Source organism: Oncorhynchus tshawytscha, unplaced genomic scaffold (assembly GCF_018296145.1).
Source record: "Oncorhynchus tshawytscha isolate Ot180627B unplaced genomic scaffold, Otsh_v2.0 Un_contig_599_pilon_pilon, whole genome shotgun sequence".
Lineage (NCBI taxonomy): Eukaryota > Metazoa > Chordata > Actinopteri > Salmoniformes > Salmonidae > Oncorhynchus > Oncorhynchus tshawytscha.
The window spans coordinates 3,753-9,178 of record NW_024606999.1 but is presented as its reverse complement, the minus strand read 5'-3'; the positions used below and the strand labels follow the sequence as shown (position 1 = coordinate 9,178).

The 5,426-nt window shown below is 43.8% G+C and overlaps 1 long non-coding RNA gene across 1 annotated transcript; it reads left to right on the top strand.

The window, feature by feature from the left end:
• The first annotated feature begins 1,208 nt into the window (after positions 1-1,208).
• Positions 1,209-4,380, top strand: LOC121842351. The gene is made up of 3 exons (XR_006081074.1): positions 1,209-1,478; positions 1,820-2,049; positions 3,890-4,380. It is a non-coding gene; the product is annotated as an uncharacterized LOC121842351 (long non-coding RNA).
• The last annotated feature ends 1,046 nt before the right edge of the window (positions 4,381-5,426 follow it).

Sequence of the window (5,426 nt, the reverse complement as noted above, 5' to 3'; positions counted from 1 at the left end):
TTGCTTGTGCTCTACCGGGGAACCGTAGCATCAGCCTGCCAACAGCCGTCTCCATCTCTCGCAGCCATCCGAGCCGGGTGATGCGGGCACAAGAGCAGCTTCCTGACAAAGGTATTGCTCATGCCTCTTCTCAGCACATTTGTTAGATGCACCCACTTTCTCCTCCTCTGCAGCCTCAATAATGATAGTGGCTAGCAGGTTAATTCATGCACAGAAAAGCAAAGGCTGTTTATTTTTACGTATATTATTTTCTGTTTTCATTGCTTTTTTATAAATGCATTACTTATATTCATACCAGAGTGCTCTGTTGTGGCAGAGAGACTTAACAATAACCATGTATATTATTATTGAGTGCTAAATGTGTAAAATAATTTGCGTTTATTGTATACTACAGCACATACTACCCATGTTATCTACCGTAAATACATTTCAACAGGGTCACTGAGTAGTGGCAAAGGCGCTGTGTTCACCTGTTTATAATTGGTTCGTTTTAACCTGAGTGTGATAATCGTGGTGGGGGACAAAACACCCTTACACGCATGACGCACTACTATGCCGGCTCGTCTGCACCTCAACTGCAGAGCTCTCAGGGTCAAGTTGCCGTGCTGATCTCCGGTAATCCTGTTTACTCCTGAGCAACAGAGGAAAACAGCTATTGGATTGAACCCTCAGCCTGTAGGACCAGAAGCCAGCAACACCTCTGAGGAACACCAGGCCTGCCCAGGGCTACACCTCAAAGCTGCCTGAGAACTGCTCACAGTGACGGGTCAGCATTGAGGAGGTCCTAAGAGTACTGGCCACTTAGAAGGACAGACAGGAACAGAAAAGTAGCTCCTGTGGAGACATCCCACCTTTTTTTTCCATGCCAATAAAGGCCTTTAGTACCTCTTTTTGTTGACCTCTTGCCACTCTATCCCTTTTGCTGTTCCTGTTATCTGTCCTTCTAAATGTGTACTCTTTAGGACCTCCTCCAATGCTGTTGTCACTAATGAACAGTTCTCAGGCAACTTTTGGTGAAATAACTGGCCCGACCCTGGAGCAGGCCCTGGGCAGTTCCTCAGGATGTTATGGCTTCTGGTCCTGCCTTTAGTGGGGGGTTCAGTCCAGTAAGACTGGTTTTCACTCTGAGGAGTTCTCCACATCTGTAGAATCATCTAGGACAGCTGGACTACCAGGTAGCAACTCAACTTGACCCACAGGCATATACAGTTGAAGTCGGAAGTTTCCATACACTTACACGGAACCCAAACCGGCCGCCAAGTGCGTGCACCATCGTGCGCAAATTGATTTTGTCCCCCCACACCACACGTTATCACGACACTCAGGTTAAAATATCAAAGCAAACTCTGAACCAATTATATTATTTTGGGGGCGGAACGCTGTTTTTAGCGCCTTTTCTTGCCTGCATTTTCCAGTGACCCTGTTGAAATGTATTTTGATTCTTCTGATTTCACCGCGATTGAGGAGTGATAACATGGGTAAGTACATGATTGCATATTGTACAATAGTGATGCCAGGACAGGAGTTAATACATTCAATAAACGCAAATTGTTTTACATTTAGGCACTTTCCTCTCAGACTCCATTATGCCAATAATATACATGGTTGGCTGATTACTGTAATTAGCCAGTCTCTTTCACCTTACAACCAAACCACTCTGGTATGAGATATAAACAATGCATTTACTGAATAAAAGCCCATGAAATAAGAAACTAATATTATACAACTAAAAATAAACAATACTTTATGCTTTTCTGAAATGCATGAATTAACCTGCTAAAACAGAACTTGGTCGCCCTTGTATTATTGAGGCGCACAGGGAAGGAGGAGGAAGTTATGGGTGCATCCCATAAATGTGCTGAGAAGGGAGCATGGGCAATACTACCACCTTGTCCAGGAGCTGCTCTTGGACCCTGCCCACATCACCGATACTTCCGGATGAGTGCAGAAGAGATGGAGACTGTCTTTTGTTGGCCCAGACCTCACCAAGCAGACGATCAACTACAGGACCCCAGTAGAGCCTAAGCAAAGACTAGCTGTCACTCTAAGGTTAGTTATTGGAAAAGGTTGTATTGTGTAAGCAGGTGCATGGATGTAAAGAAACTCCAGCAAGCTTGTGATCATGATGCTCCACAGATGTTAGGCCTATGTTCCATTACATCTAGGAAGCAGATGACCAGTTATAGTGTCGTCATTATGTTCAAGGTAAGTAAGACACACTGTTCTTTGTTTAGTCTTTTATTTATTATTATTCAAGGTGACAAACAGTCAAAACATGGCATGGTGCACCTGTTGTAGGTGACATTAACAGTCTCATCAAGGCATGGTGAACGTGTAGGTGACATTAACAGTCACATCAAGGCACGGTGAACAGGTACGTGACATTAACAGTCACATCAAGGCATGGTGAACATGTTGTAGGTGACATTAACGGTCACATCAAGGCATGTAAACAAATACGGCATATCCCTCCCAATAACAATATGAATAGCAAAAACAAACAATTAAAACAAAGTTAAATGCAAGGTGCAATGCATATATAACTGCAACAACAAAGTGCAAATAGTGCATACATAAATGTTTCCCTTTTTAAAACACTAAAGCAGAACATGGGCCTAAGTATGCGCAGGGCTGGGTTCTGCCTTTTCAGAGATGATTATTGATGTGGCTGGGAGTCTCTGTCCTAGCTCTCTTGAGAGAATGTACTGAATGTACTGTCATCCCAGCTATGTGTTGGAGACCTAGGTTCTGGTGAGTATTGATCCCTGGGCTCATCGTACATGATTGGCTGCAGTCCACCTCTTCCGTGCGGAGTATTTGCGGGCCGTGGTGGTGGCAGTGGTGTTGCCTGCTGGTCATCCCAGTTATGTGTTGGGAGACCTAGATCCTGGTGAGTAGGAGTATTGATGCCTGGGCTGGCCGTACATCATAGGCCGCAGTCCAGCTCTTCCATGTGGAGCATCAAAGAGCCATTGTGGTGGTAGAGGTGGTAGCAGAGGTGTTGCATACTGGTCATCCCAGTTTACAATCAATGACAGTAATTGCACTTTCAGACGTCCCTTGTTTCTTGCTATTTTCTTCAGCTCTGGTACAAGGCTGAGCACAAATGCCTCCTCCTCTGAGGTAACAGCAGAATGGATTGGCTTCCTGACAAATGCAAGCAGCTCTTCATCCACATCTTGATAGTTGACTTTCTGTTTTCTTTTTCTTGGCTGCCAGTCTTGAGCTGTGCCTGCAGTGGTTGGTCTTGACTGGGTCAAGGCTCTCAGGGACACCACGTCGTCTTCAGTGTCATCGGGTTCCATAGGTTGTGTCTGAGGCGAATCAGCATTTTCAAGGATGAGGTTGCCTTCAGCTGAAAAAGGTCAACATAAATGAAAAGTTAAAAGTGTTTTAAGTAAACTTTCGAAACCTCAGCTCAGGCTCAATAAATCATATTTCTGAAATCTAGGCCATAATGTCTAATACTGCTGGTTTTCATCATTCCTCTGTAATAAGAGACTGATTCGTAATCTATAGGCCTATATAATCACTCATTCAGAAATGGGATACCAGCTGACATGAACCAATCATGTAGTGACTTAGCAGGTAGAAAATAAAGCCAGCAATACTGCAATTTGATGAGATTTAAAATTCTGTGCAATAAATTCAAATGTATATTATAACTTACCTTCTTGGCTGGACTTAAGGGATCAAGAATGATCATATTTTCATGTATTTCCATTCTTTCTGATTGGTTCCCCAGAACCACTGGGCTGGGCCTTCCGTAGGTGCCTTACAAAAGTGTCACGGAGGGACTTCCATCTGGTTTTGCACAATTCAACTTCTGTGAAGAGTAAAATACAATTGATTGTTATCCAATAACAAAACATTTATTTTGTCATTACAGGTATTTGGCATCTGGAGACTCTATTTGCAGCCTGTTCTTCACCTATCGTCTTGGATTCGAGACAGTGTCGCAGTGCATTATGGAGACCTGTTAGGCCATAGAGAGGAAGATGCTGGCGATCCATCTGCCACAACCCACTGAGGAAACCTGAAGATAAACTTCTCAAGAGTTTCATGAAAATGGGACTTTCCCAATTGTTTGGGATCGGTTGATGGAAAACATATTATGATCACCAAACAACCAAACTCAGGGAGACGTTTTTTAAATTGTTTTTAAATCGTTTTTTAAACTCTGTGGTGTTACTCGCCCTTGTGGATGCCAATTACCGCTTCACAGCTATTCAAGTGGGGGATTTTGGGAGAAAGAGTGACGGAGAAGTCTATGCCAACTCCCCACTTGGAAGGGCAATTGCATCAAAAACCCTGCAGGTGCCCCAAGATGCCTTTCTGCTTGGGGGCAAAGATTTAGGAAAGATACCATACATAATGGTGGGGACGCTGCCTTCCCACTAAAGCCCTACCTGATGAGGCCATATGCCGGGCATAACATCAGCTACCAGAAAGAAATCTTCAACTATCGTCTCTGTCGAGCTTGAATGACTGGAGAAGGCATTCGGGATCCTTGCGGCCAGATGGAGGATCCTCTACCAAAAATAAACCTACTGCCAAGCAAGGTTGATACCCTATGTGGCTACAGATGTGGCTACAGCAGGGTGGGGCAGGGATGAGGCAAGGCATGAGAGGCATAGTCATCCAGGCCAACAGAGCAGGTCAGGACGCAGTTTCTGTCAGAGAAAAGTTTACAAGTATTTCACCTCAGTGGAAGGCAGAATTGACTTCCAGGACAGAATGGTTGCAGCTAGGCCTACTTAGATGCACTGTGTGAGAGTGTGTGTGTGTGTAGTTTATTAACATGGGACAGTAAGTTCAACTTTGACATCTTCATTTGTTTTGTGTATTCATTCTACACTTTAAAACTATTGTACAATTCCACCATTTCTGTATTTAAAAAAGCATACAGCACACATGGCATTTACATTCAGCTAACGCTAGCTAGTTCGTTTTATACCAAGGATGAACATTGGGTTGTTATACTTTACCTGAAATGTGCATGGTCTTTGCAGTCTCTCCATAACGCATCTTTATTAGTTGGATCCTTGTAGAATTTTGAAGACGGGTCATATAAAAGTGAGTACTTCTCTACTTCGATGAAAAATCTCTCCTCGTCCATCTTTCAAGCACCCACGTTGGCTTTTGTTTACAGGAAGTAGGGGACGTATGTTTGTTGTGAGATCCAATGAATTAATGGGAGGCGGAACATCCAGACTTGGTATTGCGGTTAGCAACCAATTTAAGGTGAATTCCGCCACCAACTGGACTGGAGTTTGTACCTTGCAGTTCGTCTTTCAGTCACCCACGTGGGTATAGCCAATGAGGAGATGGCACGTGGGTACCTGCTTCTATAACCAATGAGGAGATGGGAGAGGCAGGACTTTCAGCGTGATCTGCAACAGAAATAGAAAGGAGTTCTATTTTAG